This window comes from Podarcis erhardii, assembly GCF_964252035.2.
Source record: "Podarcis erhardii genome assembly, chromosome: 11".
Lineage (NCBI taxonomy): Eukaryota > Metazoa > Chordata > Lepidosauria > Squamata > Lacertidae > Podarcis > Podarcis erhardii.
In genome coordinates this window covers 22593760-22610880 of record NC_138501.1, presented here as the reverse complement: position 1 = coordinate 22610880, position 17121 = coordinate 22593760, and the positions used below count along the sequence as shown (strand labels likewise).

At 43.1% G+C, this 17121-nt stretch overlaps 1 protein-coding gene and 1 long non-coding RNA gene across 8 annotated transcripts in view; one reads left to right on the top strand and one right to left on the bottom strand.

Annotated features, from left to right (window-relative positions):
- The window catches only part of LOC309352269, a 35280-nt gene extending 34423 nt beyond the window's left edge, over positions 1-857 (bottom strand). For both annotated transcript variants that reach the window (XR_014161215.1, XR_014161216.1), the window contains exon 1: positions 529-857. This is a non-coding gene — a long non-coding RNA (uncharacterized lncRNA). The remainder of the gene's footprint in view (positions 1-528) is intronic.
- Positions 858-946: 89 nt separating this feature from the next.
- The window catches only part of PAM (peptidylglycine alpha-amidating monooxygenase), a 125442-nt gene continuing 109267 nt past the window's right edge, over positions 947-17121 (top strand). For 3 of the 6 annotated variants that reach the window (XM_081880384.1, XM_081880386.1, XM_081880382.1), the window contains exon 1: positions 948-1091. The gene's annotated coding sequence lies outside the window, so the exon portion shown is untranslated. Of the gene's footprint in view, positions 1092-17121 lie in introns of all 6 variants that reach the window. The other 3 variants (XM_081880388.1, XM_081880387.1, XM_081880385.1) reach the window with 2 other exon arrangements.

Genomic DNA, 17121 nt, shown 5'->3' with positions numbered 1-17121 from the left:
CAGCATGCAGAGGGGCACTCCCACAAGAAAATACTAGCTTCAGAAGAGGGATTTTCATAGAACCATAGAGTTGGAAGCGAGCCTGAGCATCATAACACGCCTGCAACACAGGAACGGGCAGCTGTTCCTCACGAGGATCGAACCTGCAACCTTGGCGTTGGCGCCGCTCTCTAACCAACCAAGCTCTCCTCCATTTGCACTTTGGGCCAGGTTTACCAATGCCGACATTACATCTGGCGATGTGGCAAAGGGCCAAGGACCACCTGAAACTTGGCAACATTCCTGCAAGGGAAGAATCTACCTGGTAAAAAGGAAGCAGCAATATTAGCACAACCCCAGTCAAGCACACCAGTTGGTTACACAGTGCGATAGGCCACGGTTTGGCCCTGCCACACAGTTTTACACGAGGCCACCATGCTATACACCCTCACTTTCTATGTAGGGAATTCTGTCATTGTGCGTGTGTGGGGGGGGTGTGTGTGTGTGTGCATTTTTGTCATGGGGCGTGTGTGTCGGATTTGTCGTCACCTTTGAAAAGAGGCCCTAGGCTATACGGAGCAGTTCCTTCTTAATAATAACAAAGGCCGGTCTTCTTCCCCCTCCTTGTCCTTATCCTTGGGAAGAGCAGGGACACTCAGCGCACGCCGACGCCGCAGCCTTTGCCCTACTGTGTGCACTTATCTCCCTCCACCGCAAAAAAAATAAAATAAAAGGAGGGGGGGAAAGGCCTCCTCGGAGCTCGCCGCCTTTCTGCCGCCCACGGGGGCTTTTTTCCTGTCAGGCTTCCAAGCCTGGCGCGCCTGAGCAAAACAAAAGCTTCCTCCGCTCGCGGCGGCTGGGCCGCCTCACGTTTTGGGGTGGTGTTTTTTTTTCCTTCGCGAGGCGGAGCTCCGCGCGCGGGCTGTGGGAGGGCGCGAGGGCGGGCCTGGCGGGCTCCGAGGGAGGGACGGGGGCGGGCCGAGGCTCCTCTTAGCTCCTCTCGGCGTCAGCGAGGCAGCCGCGGCCGCTTGGGCGAGTCGGTGAGGGGGGGGAAAAGAGCCTCAGCCGTGGTCGCCGGACAACACTTGAGGCGAGCGGCCTTCGGAGTGCGGGTGAGTAGCCGGGGTGGAGTGGGGGAAAAGGGCACGGGGGGGGAAAGGGGGCTTCGACCTCCCTCGCCGTCGGAGTCGCTGAGGGGAGGAGGAGGAGGAGGAAGGCGGCAAGTTGTTTCCGTCGCCTGGCCAGGGCGGACGGGCGGACGCTCCCGCCGCCCCCGTCGGGGCACATTTCTCCTCAGCGAGGGGTCGCCCCGCGCTGTCCGCTCGCCAGCAACTCCTCCGACTTCGTTTCCCCTCTTCCCTCCTGGACTCCCGCCGGGTGTGGGGGGGTCCCAGCTGGGCACCTGCCTCTGCCCGCCTTCCCTCCACTTTCGGCCGCGGCGGCGGCGTGCGCGCTGCTGCGTGTGCTTTTCCTCGCCTGCTTTTCCCCGGCAGAGAGGGAGGGATCTCGGCCGTTGCTGCTGCTGCTGCTGCTGTAGCTGCAGCTTCTTCTTGTTTTGCTGTTGAGCAACTTTTCCCCCTTCCTCTCCCCGCCGCTTTCCCGCCCCGCGGTGCCTTCCTTGGACGGTGCCCGTCCGGAGGTGGCTGGCTGGAGCCCAGCTTGGGCGCTGCCGCCGCCAGTGGGCACGTCAGGATCGGGTCTGGGCGAAAAGAGGGGCGACCCGCTCGGAGGCCGCCAAAGAGCTGGCAGCTTCCTCGGAGATTCAAGGCGGGTTTATTTGTTTTGCCCACGTTGCTGCTCCATTTCCTCCTGTCCTGTCCTGTCTGGTGGTTATGGTTGTTTCGGGAGATGCTTTTAAAGATATTGTGTCTGGACCAGGAGGAGAGAGCGTCTGCTGCATCATCGGGCAAAGAAAAGCGGTTTCCCTTGGGAAATAATAATCTTTTTTTTTGGTAGAGGCTGGCGAGGGAGTTAAAGATCTGTTCAGTAGACAACAACCCCCCTCTTTTTCTTCTTCTTCGTAGGGGTTTATCGCTTGCATACACTCAGCTGTCCCTTTTCTCTATCCTTCCCCTACGCGATCTTCTATGTTTTCTTTATTTTTTTGAAGTTTCTGACTTCACGCATTAAGATTTAATCCGTTATTTCCGACCCACTGAAGAGACAGGAGGACCAGCGTTATTGCTCACAGTATGAGTGTTTCTCTCCTTTCGCCCACAATTTGGTAAGGAAGCCGGGAAGTGAAAGGCTGTGCTTTTCTTTTCAAAGTTTCCCATGCCGCCTCCGATTAATCCTAAAACCGCTGCTGCTGCTCAAAAGACTAAAAGGCTGCTGGACGCTTTGGAGTGTATTTCATTATACACAGGGCATGCTTGTTAGTTTTTGCAAAGAATGCTATACGAAGAGAGCCTTCAATCTACAAATGCACCATAACAGCTATCTTAACTAAATTGCACAAATATTATCAACTTGTGGGGAAGTAATGCATGTGATTTTCATCATCTACCTCAGTAGTCTTCATAAACTATCACTCCTATTATTTATTGAAGTGCACTATTGTTGTGCATGGTGCTTTATGGCAGGGGCAGATTGCCTATGGTCCTCCAGTTGTTACAGCTTGCATTATTTCTGACCATTGGCCATGCTGGCTACAGTCATTGTAGTTCAGCAACATTGGGGAGGGCATGGGTCAACCGCTCCTGCTTTACAGTATACAAGAAAACTGCTTTCTGCCCCAAGGAGCTTGCAGTCTAAAAGTCACAACAGCAGAAGCAGGGGAGTGGAAGCAGGGGTGCTGACAGGAATAATATGCAGTTATTTCAGTTACATGTATTTAGGCTTAAATACAATAGGGTGTGGTAACTTGAGGGTTAAATCTTTCCAGAGCCAGAACATGATTTTACTCCAGCTTCTAACATGGTACCACTTTGCTTTATTTTTGCTAAGTACATCCCTCCTTTTTCTCTTCATCGCCCTCACCTACTTGTTACTCTGTTTTTGTCACCTCACTTTTCTTAATCTTTCTTTCTCTGTCTCTTAAGTACAGCTGAACTCTAAACAAAATAAATGAGAGTGGGTGCTGCAGACCCACCTTGGTTGGGGGTACAATTGAATTTGGATGCTGACCCCAGTAGTGTCAGACTCAGTGATCTATGATAAAATGCTTCTTAATATGCCACTTTCAATTTATCAGAACTGCAGTGTGTTTGGTTTCAGGCCACGCTGGGGACTACTTTTGCAATTAATGTTCATTGAAACCTTGACAAGTGTAAGCTGCTGAGGGGTAGGTGTGTGGGAGGGAGAGAGAGAGCTTGTTCTCAAGGCAAATATACAAAATCGCTTTAAATCTATTGCCTTCATGTGTATACAAATAACTGTGGTCTTAATTCTGCAAACATGCAGACTCTTTTTCCATTTTTGATCGGTGTGCTACTAACCACATCAGGGTTGAAAAATTGGAAATGAAGAGCAACTGAAACCATGCTAGCACTGAACAATTAGTTTCTAATTTTAAAATGTTTGATCAAGCCAAGCTTTTGTGTTTAAGAGACTCACAGCACAAATCTACCCAAAAGTTAGTCCCATTGAAGTCAAAGAGGCTTACTCATACTGAAGGTTTAGGATTGAGGCCTAAGCAATATTGACTCATATTAATCTCCTGGACTGAACATTACCTACTCCTAGGCTAATTGAACTTAAAAGTATTTTAGAATTGGAGAATAACAGGAATTTATACTACCTTCAAAATTAGCTTCTTTCTCACACAAGGAGCTAGTCTCTTCTCTCTCTCTCTCTCTCTCTCTCTCTCTCTCTCTCTCTCTCTCTGCCCCCCCCCCCAATTTTAACAGGTTGCAGAAGAGTAGAGAAGTCACAGGCTTGCTAACAGTTACTGATAATAGGGCAAGATTTTACTTATTTTTATCAAAGTTCTATGGAATGTTTTAGAATACAACTTCACAAATTTCACTGCACTACTTCTCAATATAAGTTATGGTTTCAGGAAGAATGGTGAATATATGGTTCCTCTTTGATAAGTAGTGCTCATCAATATTAAGCATATATATTAGTGTTTAGTGTTGACCTCTTGGAGCACTTAAGATTAGGGTGATTTGTTCTGGTTTTATATGACCCACAGATTTATTTATTTTTAATCTCAGAGATTATAAATCTTTGAGTAAGATTAAATAGGTACCATAAAATAAATCTGGCTAATTAGTGGGAAACTGTAGTAGAATTGGATAGTATCTGGAACTGGAATAAACATGTATTCTCCTCTGTTCACTCATACTTCCATTTTCCTCTTTACCTGTGTTTTCTCCTGTATTGAATTATACACTGTAAACTCATTGGGCAGGAACCTATTCTCTTACACTTTCCAAAGCACTATAGAGTACATCACTATAGAATATAGACAGATGAAAGTTCTTGTAGTGGTAAAACTTACATTACTTCCAAAATGTCAAAACTTCCCACAAAACCTGAACCATATTCCATATGGGTAGCTGCTTTGTATGAAGCTATTATCAGAATGGTTATGAATGTGATTGCCTTACCACTGATTGGGCTGCTTTGATGTCCAGTTTGCCAGCATTGACTTAGTACTGAGGGGAATGGAAGGAGATTCACAGGAAAGCTGATGATATTTCAGAATTTATTATGAGTCAGGTGTGAACCTATGAGCCTATCAGTTGGGACAGTGGACTGGTAGAGAGTAAGGTACCTGGGAATTATAAGTCTTAAATGTGGAATATTGGAATTGGCCAGCTGGCTGCACTAAAAGCAATAGGCTTTTGTGGTTTTTGGATCCTAAATAAGTGTTTGGGGAGAAAGGTATTCAGAAGGCTTGAATAAGGTGCTCAGCACAGCTTTGCTGTGGACTGGGCATTTTCTGCCTTTCTTGAAACATTTCCAAATCCAAGTTGTCATGGGAGCTCTTTATTGTTTGTTCGTTCATGCTGGGACATTATTTCGCTCAGTTCATGTAGAGCAAAAAAGAGGCAACAGCGCTAGCATACAACAGGAAATAATAATCCAGGATTGCCGAAAATGGCAACATGTTATTCTTAAATCTGTACACACCTTTTGCAAAAATAAACTCTTCCTCAGGGAGAGTATAACAACAAATCTATCTATTCTCATTTGCAATCTATAACATTTTAACATGAAATTACTGTCCATATAATGCTGCTCCTCCATTAACTATGAATCTGTTTGGCAGACCATGATGCATCTTTCAGATAGCAACTGTATTTGGTGGGCCATTTGCCTACATAATCTGGGTCTTGTGTGTTTTATGTGCCTGTTTGCCTTCTCCTCTGAACCGTTGCTCTGGCATGAGCAGGAGAAGTACAGTTAGTAAGCTGCAAGGCAGAGGGAGTAATAGACTGCTTGGAAAGCCTGCAGCCTTTCACTGAGAAGAAATGTTATCTGACTCATTAGCTGATTCTGGCAGATCTACTTTTGAATTTACAATGCTTTCCTGAACTCCGGTGGGTGCTGTCCACCAAGAATTGCCATAGCTCAACTTCTCTTCCTTTCCTTTCTTTGGAAACAGTACATTTGAAGTATTTCAGAGTTCTCCTATTCTGAGTAATGCCATATGTTTTATAAAGGTTTAATTATCTGTATATTAAAGTCACGGAGAGTATCTTACCACCCTTGTGTGAGCATTACAAGTAACCGGTCTTCTTTCCAAGTTGGAAGCTGTAGAGGTTGGAGGGGGAGCCTCATCCTCCCAATGTTTGGACATCAGTCCCTGTCTTCTCTCAGCTCCAAGATTGGGATGAAAACTGAGAGTTCATTATCCAGTATGTCATGCCATAGCTTGGACTAGCAAATGCCCCGCAATGCTTTCCTGTGGGAAAGACTGACTGGGCAATTATTTGGCTGCTTGGAGAAGAGGTGCCTAGTGCACTGTGCTTCAGAGCAACCAAACTAACTAGAGCATACAGATCTTTTTCTACATCCGTGCTAATAGGAAGGTGGATGGGAGGGCGTTCTTGGTTATTGCATCTGAGCACTCCCTACCTGTTTCTCATAAGGGGTTTCCTGGGATGTGGGGGTAGGAACCCACCGATTGCCCTTCTTGATTTTATTAGAAGCACAGACAACCATTTTGGACCCCTTGATATGTAACTTATTCTCTATGAATACTCTTTCTTTGACAAAGATTTTGTGTCCATTGGTGGTGGTTGGCATAAAATTGCATCAAATTCAGTTACAGTGGTGCCCCGCAAGACGAACGCCTCGCAAGACGGAAAACCCGCTAGACGAAAGGGTTTTCCGTTTTGGAGGCGCTTCGCAAAACGAATTTCCCTATGGGCTTGCTTCGCAAGACGAAAAAATCTTGTGAGTTCCCGCGGTTTTTTTTCGCTTCCACCCCTCTTTCCTAAGCCGCTAAGCCGCTTATCAGCTGTTCCGCTGATAAGCCGCCTCTCAGCTGATCACTAAAAGCCGCTAGACCGCTAATAGCGCTAATCCGCTAAGCTGTCAATGGGCTTGCTTCGCAAGACGAAAAAACCGCTAGACGAAGAGAATCGCGGAACGGATTCTTTTCGTCTTGCGAGGCACCACTGTAGTTTTACTATTGTCTGCTACAGTTTTTCTAATACTTGGGTGTTTTTTGTTTTGGGCTTGGCATTCTAAACTGGAATCCTAGCTTCTTATCTTAAAGTGAGTGTTATGGTGCAAAAAATACGGTAGTTACTCATTTTTGAAAGGTTTATTTCAGGTATTTGGAACCTGTGGCCTTCCAGATGTTGGACTACAGCTGCATTCATACCTGTTTGGCACAGATGGGATTGGAGTTTTAATAGCATATGGAGGGCTGCAAGTTCCACATGCCTGGTTTAATTATTGTAAAGTAATTTAATCTCAGGATGGCCAAGCACTACTGTGATTGTCTCACAATCCCGTTGGGATTTGGTGAGTATAGCCTAAGAGTATTCAGAAAACATTGAGGGAAGTTTTTGGTGGCTAGGCATGTTCAGAAAATCCTCATGGTTTTGTGAGCTTTACCAATTTACTCCACCACCATCCGGGATGCAAAGAGAGACTAACTAGGATAGGGAGAGAGTGCAGCTTCCTTTCCTGCTATCCCCTCCCTCTCTTAAGCCTTTTAGTCAAAATAGGCTCATATTGGGGAGCAGAGGAATATAGCAGCGGGGGGGGGGGGGGGGGATTGAAACAGCCAAGTGACATGAAGAGTATAATTTTCTTCTTCTTCCTAAGGCTTGTGGGTTGGGATACAATCCAGATGGGTCCATTGCAGGAACTGAAGCACATTTGCAGCCATAACATCTGCCAGCTTCTTCCAGACTTTAGGGAGGCCTTTTCTGCCTGCTCATCCTCTTTCCCCCTAACTTTGAGTCCATGAGGAAATGAAGATGCCTTAATAGATTGAGGAGGGTTGAATTGCAAGCCGGTGCAGGGCCAGTCAAGGAGGCCCTACTGTACCCGCCTCAGTTGAGCTCATCCTTTAACAATGAACAGGTGCTTGTATTGTTATGCATCCCTGACTGAATTATTGTAACACCCTAATTTAACCTGCTCTGTTATGTGAACAATTAGGTCTGCTCAGAACAGTATGTAACTAGAAAGGCAGCAATATTTCAAACAACTCATTCCTTAGTCATCAGCTAGTTTTGCTGGAAGGAGACTTTAAGGAGGCACCAGCCTTTCCTCTTAAGATCCTGCCAGAAAGCTCTGTTATAACAGCTGCTTCCTCCATTCCCCTTCTTCCTCAGTACAGTGGTACCTCGGGTTACAAGCGCTTGGGGTTACAAACTCTGTTAACCCAGAAATAGTACCTTGGGTTGAGAACTTTGCCCCAGGATGAGAATGGAAATCGCGTGGCGATGGTGCGGCAGCCGTGGGAGGCCCCGTTAACGAAAGCACACCTCAGGTTAAGAACAGTTTTGGGTTAAGAACAGACCTCCAGAATGAATTAAGTTCATAACCTGAGGTACCACTGTATTAGCATTTGGGAGTAGTTTTGGCCCAAGGCTGTCAGTTGCTGATTGCTAGGCTTTTAGGTCTCATAAAGAGTGTTTTACCATATTTCGCTGTTTCTCATCCTATGGAACAAATGTGACTGCTAAGTGCTTTATGCACAATAAGTATGATTTGGTTTTCTTCAGTTTACTGAATATTTTACTGTCTCTAAAACAAAAGGTAAGGCAATAATTAGAGAGTGGAGTGATCTGTGTAGGTATCCAGCTGTGTAAATCTGTTGCTGGCCTGGCATTGTTGCTAGTCTTTGCTTGCCCTGGGGTAGTGTTCTTGCTTCTGATGTGCAAGGGTGTACAACTTCAGTCAGCTGTCAGCCTTGCAGCATCTGATTATTTCTGCCAATCTGATGTCAGTTTGAGGACGGGGAAAGTACTTACAAGAAGAAATGCTGTGACTTAAATATTACATGCTCCAGACAGGTGGAGAGGCAGTTATCTTTCAACCCCTGGAGCTCTTGTCAAGTTCCATTTTATATGGCTAACGGAGTTGCTCAACATGCATCCAGTACCTTAAAATATGCATGGGATGAATGTGTGTGAAGCTATGTTCTACAAAGGAACTCCCCTCACATGTTATATTGACATACTAGGAGGTCAAGTGGTAACAAAACTAGACTGGTCTCATGTTTTAAAAATCTAGTATATTGAACATCTGAATCCTTTGAGAGTTTGAAGTTTGACTTTTTAAAAAACCTCCAAAGTTGCAAGTATTAGTGTTTAATACAGAATATGTGCCGTATGTGGTTCTGTATCAAAATCTCACTTGACTCTGCAATTCTGGTGCTGAGACTATGGAAAGCAGCACCAGATATGGATTTCACAAAAATCTTACTAGCTTTGTTCTAAAGTGCATCAGACTTCTTTATCCTTTGCCAAATTTTAGATTAGATTTTTAAATCTTCAGCTCACCCTACCTTTTTATCAAACCTTTGTTGCTTGTGTACCAGTCTGTTGTCATGTGGAAGCAAATCCCTGAACCCGTTAGTCGCCCCTCCTCAGTTGACGATTTCTAGTTTTATCTCTTTCTTGCGGCTATTACCATGTTAGGCTAATCATAGCTTTGCATGAAATCACAACTTTATGGCAAGAATATCCTTGCTGTTGTTAGGTTTAATGATATGATATATTTATATATTGCTTTTTTAGGCCTCCTAGGCCTCCAAAGCAGTGAGCAGCCTATTGAACAGCATGTTAATACAACATGTTAATACAACAAAAGATGGAATAAAAGTAAAGCAAACCAACTATTGAAACAATATATGGATATTATTATTATTATTATTATTATTATTATTATTAACTACTTATAATAAAACTTTTTTTACTATAAACTCTTTAGTATAAGATAGATGGCATTTCTTGCTGGAAGCAGTTTCTGTGCATAGTTTGTTTTCCAATACATGTTTAAAACTTTGCAGGACTATTTGTAAAAGCAGCTATTGTGTTCTCTTGCCAGTTTACACAACAACTTTATTTGTACTGCTTTTCCTTGAAGAAATTTATAACCCTCTGGATGTTGCTGGACTACGACTCCAGCCATCCCTGACAGGGCGGTTTACAGTATAAAAATACATAACATGATAAACAAAACAATCTCCCCCAACTCCCAGTTTAAAAGTCCATAGGTTGGCTAATTAAACAAAGGCCTGGGAGAAGAGGAATGGTTTTGCCTGGCACCTAAAGCTATGTAACGCATCAGACAAGCATTCCTGGGGAGACCATTTCACAAATTGAGAGCCTACATGGAAAAGGCCAATTCTTGTGTTGCCATGCTTTGAACCTCTTGTGGAAGAGGCAAATAATGAGTGCAGGGTCCGGGTCAGTTCATATTGGGAGATGTGGTCCTTCAAGGCAGGGGTGCACAGTACAGGCCTGTGGCTTAAGGTTTACTCCTACCAAGGTATAACCCTGTCAGTTGAATATTTCGTGATATCCAGCAAATAAAAAAAATCAAGTAGGGGATCTCCCACATCTCTTGAACCTGTCTTGATATTTGTCTGGATGCTTCAATGGTGGACCATATTGCCTTATGACCAAGTAAATCTGTAATTGTACATTTCTTTTTTCTTAACTATGAATGCTTAGTATTTGTTAGATATTATATCTCAAGTCAGCTTCAAAATGGAAGGCTGGTTCTTGACAAGGAAAAATTACTTGTGTGTTACTGGGACCAGTGTTTACAAGCAATAAAATTCATGTGGGTATTGTGCTATATTCAGGTGCAGACACTAATCTTCAGAATTTTGCTTTAACTGCAGTATTTGTCTATTGAGATTATATATCTCTTCTGCTAATATTGGGATGTGATCATAATGACTAAGCACATACTTGTTGGCCTTGTAGGATAAGTATTTTGCTGTTTCTCAACTGTTTTTCAACTCTGGCTATCCTTCTAAATTTTCTCTACAGTTTGTGTTTCCCAAACAAATACTAATAACCTGTTTCATGATCCTTGTACACAGTGATGCATATATAGACTGTTGCTGCACTCTGTACTCCCATCAGAATCGCTATTGGGAAGGCTGGAGGGAACATGGTTTTACATGGTGGTGCATGTGTATGGCCATTCTCACTGTCAATTCTGGTTAAACCACCTGCATGTGGCCTGCTTCCCACTGATCTCTGCATGTTGCTCTGAGGAAGAAAATGACTGTCTGAATTTGTATTAAATTCTGGAAGTTGCTAAGTATAGAACACGAATGCCCAACCTGTGGTTCCACAGATGTTGTTGGACTTCAGCCCTTGGCATCCCTCACCATCAGCTGTGCTGGCTGGGTTGGTTGGGATTTGGAAGTCCAGCAATAACTGCAGGGTCACAGGTGAGAAACCCTGGTCTAGAGTGAGGAGCTTTTTGTTTTCCATTCCAGTTAAGAAACTTTTGGAAAGGTCAGATCCCTTTAGCAGGCTGCTTAAGTCATCACTGTTTGGGGTAACGTTTGAAATTTGCCAGGCGCCAGGGGCATTTTGTACCTGGTTATCAGCCACTTGTAACTAAGTGAAGATGCCTGGGTGCCAGGATGACACCTGGCATCTCCACCATCTAGGGGTGCATGCCTGGGGATCCTTGGATCTTGCCTGATTTTGGACACTAGAAACACAGCCTGTAGAACTTGATCTGTTGTATTTTATCTGCACAATCAGAATGAATTTCAGGAACCAAAAAGTCGTATTGAAAAATACGACTTTTGAGCTGCCTGGCCCCAAAATGGCAACTAGGCATTTTGTTTTGGCAACTTTAACTCTGGTTGAAGGAGCCATTTGGCACCTAGCTTCTATATCATGAGTTTCTAACAATAGGGGCAGGGTCTTCCAAGCAGTTGCATAAAAAAACCTGACCATCTAGTCATATGCCATTTTCTGTTAACACGGGGGTGGAATAAATTTTGAAATTCTATTGTGAAAAATGCTAGTTTCCTTTGGTAGAGGGAGCAGACAAAATGGTCTGTACTTTAGGGAAGAACAACAACAACGAAATAATAATGACAGTAGCATAATAAAGCATTTCAGCTGTTAAACCTGTTTGTGGATAATTGAGATTCTCCAACCTAGACAATTGCTGGGCAGGTGGCTGTTCCAGTACTGTTTGATCAGATACGTACGTTATATATTTTGTTCCACCCTTTATTCAAATAACTCAAGAGTAGTGACAGAATTTCCCCCCATTGTATCTTCTATCTTTTTATCTGTACCTGTAGAGAAGTAGTAGCTAACACAGTGTGGGTCAGATCCAGTCCCTACAAACCTTTATTGGGCTCAAGAAGTTCCTGACAAATTTGAATCAATATACAGTGGTGCCTCAGGTTACATACCCTTCAGGTTACATACGCTTCAGGTTACGGACTCGGCTAACCCAGAAATCATGCTTCAGGTTAAGAACTTTGCTTCAGGATGAGAACAGAAATCGTGCTCTGGCGGCGCGGCAGCAGCAGGAGGCCCCATTAGCTAAAGTGGTGCTTCAGGTTAAGAACAGTTTCAAGTTAATTCGTTCCGGAGGTCCATTCTTAAGTACTTAACCCGAGGTACCACTGTATCTTTAAATTTGCTCATTTTCATGTATAAGAATGAGATTTGTGTATATTTCCTAATACATTTTAGTGGAAAGGGACCTTTTTATTTTCACAAACTTTATAAAGAGTCCACTCATTTCTAGTGTGTTATATATTTATTTCAAAATGCCTCAGGCATTATTGAATTGAAGGGCGGTGTATTCTTAGTTGCAATAACCACATTTCTCATGTTAACATAGTTTGTTGTAATATATTGTGCATTAAAAAATCAAGCAGGGTTACAACAGATTAAAACCATACACTTTCCCCCAGGCATTTGTTTAATTGTGATGAGTTATCGTCACCCATATATGGCTGATGTTTTGCTGTTGTTGATGCAATTCTTGAGGTTACTGTTTTTATTAATGTAGGCTGGGGGTCCATTTTTTGGACCAAATGCTGCATTTCCTAGTGAGCAACCTTCTAGGGACCAAGTGATGAGTGATGTGTACAATGGGCTGCATCCCACCCCCACAAAAGCCAGAGATTTCTGCAACATTTCCTCATGCCTTGCAAAGTAAAAATAAAAATAAAATGAATTATTATGAAAATAAGAAATATATAGGCGGTGTGTGTGCGTGCCAAATATCCTCACTCAGGGTGCCATATTACTAAAATCTGCCCCTGTGGTTATATTCCAACCTGGCAACAGTACTGGAGGACGTTGTAGATTGGGGCCAGCAAGGAACATGATGTGGGGTGCATATGGAGGTCTAGTGTCAGGAAGGCGAACTGGACCTGGCCAGCAGACCTGATCTTTATCTTCTACATACATGGATCCTCTTTCCCCTCAGGACTGCCCACCTGTAACTCGCGTAACATGACAATGATGTTGGATTACCCAGTTTTGTCTACGTGCTTGGAAGTCAAACTGTGTAGGCAATGGCATCCCATTTTACAAACCGTGATGAGCAGCTGATTGTCAGGGCTTGCAAAGTACTGTGCAAGGGGCTTTGAGGGTGCTTGCAAAACCCCTTTTGGCCTGGCCATGTCTTTATCAGCCTCACACCTGACATCATGCATAGCATCGGTTGAAGGGCTGTTGGGTGTGGTTTGGCCAAAAGGGTGTGTACTTTTTATCTTTTTATCTGTACCTGTAGAGAAGTAGTAGCTAACACAGTGTGGGTCAGATCCAGTCCCTACAAACCTTTATTGGGCTCAAGAAGTTCCTGACAAATTTGAATCAATATACAGTGGTGCCTCAGGTTACATACCCTTCAGGTTACATACGCTTCAGGTTACGGACTCGGCTAACCCAGAAATCATGGTTCAGCACAGAAGTGTGCTGGCTTAGAGATTCTTCACCTCTGGCTTAATGTGAAGAAGTGCCTGAAAATTGCATTTGAGCAGCCATTTGGGACTTGCTGACAGTTAGTGGGCTTCAGGAGGAATGTAACTCTTACCTCATGGCTGTAATTAAAAGTAGGGTCGTGATCTTAACATTCATAGTTTGCATTTGATGAATGTTTAAAGAGACCTTTCATGTAAATAGAGTAATTTCTTCCCAGTCCTAAAGTCTGAATAATTTCGCTTGTTTTCTATTCTTAATAACAATGGGCATGTATGGGAGAATGCTGTTTTGAATGCTTACTTCCATACTGGAGGTGCCAAATCTGTTAGAGCAACTTCAAAGCTCAGTCCTGGAAACGGCTGGAGATGGAAAGAAAGACAGGGCACAGACATTATGCTTGCATTCCTACTGAGTAAAATTGAGAATTGGCACTTTGGCTTACTTTTAACTATGTGCAACAGGGCATAGAATGCCTGCCAGATACAGCATATGCAGATTATACTGACTTTGTGGGTATTAATAGAGAAAAGTTGAGATAAGGTTTTGCCTGAAGCCTTCTTCCTGCTGTTTCTGAAATTCACTCCAAGAAAATTCACTCCAAATGTCAGAAAACACTTCTGGGTTGATACCAGTGCTATGCAGCAATGTTGCTTCTTTTTTCAAATATCCTTAGCTGCTTAGAAAACATCTGAGACTAGTTGGTACTGTTGCCTCTGCAGCAGTTTACTTATTTTAGTAAAACTGAAGTGGATATATCTGTGCATTTGTTCTTAGAATCATAAAATCATCAAATGGTAGAATTTAGAGTTGGAAGGGACTCTGAGGCTCATCTGGTCCAAACCCCTGCAATGCAGGAATCTCAACTAGATCATACATGACAGATGGCCATCCAACCTCTGTTTAAAAACTTCCAAGAAAGGAGAGTCCACCACCTCTTATGGGAGTCTGTTCCACTGCCAAACAGTTCTTACTGTCAGAAAGGGCTTCCTGATGTTTAGTCGGAATCTCCTTTCTTGTAACTTGAATTCATTGGTTTAAGTCCTAGCCTTCGGAGCAGGAGAAAAAAAGCTTGCTCCATTCTCCATGTGACAGCTCTTAAGATATTTGAAGTTGACTTTCATATCTTCTCTCAGTCCCCTCTGTACTAGGCTAAGCATACCACATTTCCTCAACTGCTCCTCATAAGGCTTGGTTTCTAGACCTTTATCATCTTGGTCTCCTTCCTTTGCACACATTCTAGCATGTCAATATTCTTCTTAGATTGTGGTGCCCAGAACTGGACGTAGTACTCCAGGTGTGGTCTGACCAAAGCCAAATAGACTGGGACTTCCCTGATTTGAACACTGTACTTCTGTTGATGCAACTTAGAATAGCGTTAGCTTTTTTGTTGTTGCTGCTGCATCACACTATCACACTCATGTTAAGCTTGTAGTCTACTAAGGCCCCTAGATCCTTTTCACACCTACGACTGACAAGCCAGCTGCCCTCCATCTTATATTTGTGCAGCTGGTTCTTCCTGCCTGTCCCTGTTGAAATTCATTTTGTTAGTTTTGGCCAGTTCTGCACCTATACTTGAATAACCTGATTTGCAGTTTCCATTTTAAAAGAAACAGAAATATAAATAGCATCGCAACAAGAGTTGAGAATATGTTCAGATGTCCTTAGAGGTTCTGCCCTAGAATTTATCCCGGGACATTTAAGGAACACGTGGTACAGTCTGCACCTCATCTTCGGTGATAATTCAGTTACAGTTCTATTTCTGGATTGTGTTACGAGCAAGTTGGTACCTCATTAAAGAGGTGTGACTTCCTCACAGTATATTACTTGTGCTGCTTGAACAGACACTTGAGCAGCACTGTCCCCTGCAATCTTGCTATTATCAAACTCTAGTAGGTGCCCTCTAGAGCTAAGTTCTCAGTCTTCAGATATATAACCCTCTTATAAAAATACTCTCCAGCTGCGGCAGGTTTACAGGTGCAACACAGTCCAAATAAACAAAAATAAAGCACAGATAAACATTCTAGGTCCAAAATGTGAGCCATAGACAAGGTCAGGCAACAGAGGTTAGTCAATGTGACCTAGGAAGTTCTGTTTAGATACTGCACAGCAAGGAGGAGGAGGCCCTAGCACCAGGAACCAGAAACTGGTATGGTTTCCACCAACTGAAAGTTCAAGAAGGATACCTTATACTCTGGCCTTCTAGACCATCCCTTGACCCAGCTGCTGGTAGTGAAAATGTTTCAGATTCCTTACTCATCAGGTGATCTCTTACTCATGAGCTGTGCAACTACTCTGGATCCATCAATGCATGCTATGTTGTTGCTCTTTAGCATTGACCTTGGGGACAGGGTGGCTCTACCTGCTCCTCTGACAGCTCCAAGGGTTCTTCACCAGACCTCTCCCTAGAGGGCTCTTGAAGGGGATCCTCAGCATGGGTTCCCTGCTTGCTCCTCAAAGTCCTTGACCTCTGCAGTAACTGTTTCATCCTCTGAGGACTCCTTGTCTGGTCCCAGGTTAGAGCTAGGCAAGATACCTGCTTGAAATTGCAGATTTGGATAAGTAAATTCTACCTTAGTATAATGCTGTTTGGACCTAAGTATATGATTTTTGGGGGGAGGACTTTCATGAATTTTGGGTATTGGAGGCTTCTAGAGAACCATGTTGTTGTTCTAGGCTGGTAGTGTTGAGGGGCGAAACTGTCTGCATGCATTTTGAAAGGCTGAAATAAAGCTTGTGAATTACATGTCTTAAAGAGTTTGTAAGTTGTAAAATAAATGGTAACTTTGCCCGCCTTTTAAAGCTTGGGATAAAGACAATGCTGTAAGACTGGTAACATTTTACACAGGTCTATGTTAATGTAAGCTGCCTTGAGAAGCCTATATAGTCTTGAAGGCACTATAGGAAAATAGATGGAATAAATACATGTTTTAAGGGACTTGCATATGATACAACAGCTTCCTAAACCTTTGGCCAATAGCTCGTTCAGCAAGTACTTTTTGTCACAAGTGTTTTATACTTGTTGGCTTTCTTGGTCTAGTGGTTGTAGCTCTTAGTGTTCTTAGGAATACCTATTTGGCTGCATAGAGGGTAGAAAAATAAAGTCTTGTATACTCTGTTTTGTGTAGCATGCTAATTAATTATATGCAATTTTTAAAAGAGTGAGTCATAAGTTAATTCATATCTCTGTACCAAACCAATGTATTTGCTCTTACTTATGAAAAGCATGCGTATTCATCTTTCCAGTTGGCTACCAAAACAGGAATATATAATTTTCCCAATTAAAGTTAATTGCACAATACTGAAAACTCATTAATTCCTATCTATGGTAATGCGTATTGTTAATTTATATCAGAGAATCATAAAACAAGCTGGGCTGGGGGAAAGTGTGCGCATACACATGCTTGAGCACACAACTCTTTCTTTATTCTGGTTTATGCATTTGGGACTATTAATGCGATAACAATACTGTCACTGCTTGCCAACCTGTCTTCTAATAGCATGTGATTAGCATTTAGTTTTTAGATTAGCTCATACGTAAAGCTAGAACTTTTATTCTTTGTTCTTGCGTCAAAGCATTATCTATGTGCTCCTTGGAAGGTACTGTTCTTTAAGAATGAAGCTGCTTTATTTATATTTGAGGACTTAATAAGAACAGCTTGTTACTTTTGAGGACTTAGAATATTCATTTGCAGGATACCATTTATGGCCACTTCTGGTCTGAAATTCATAATGTTGGAAGAATCCATGCCCATGTTTATGTGCAACTGGGGATGATTTGCATGTTAGCTTTATGAAA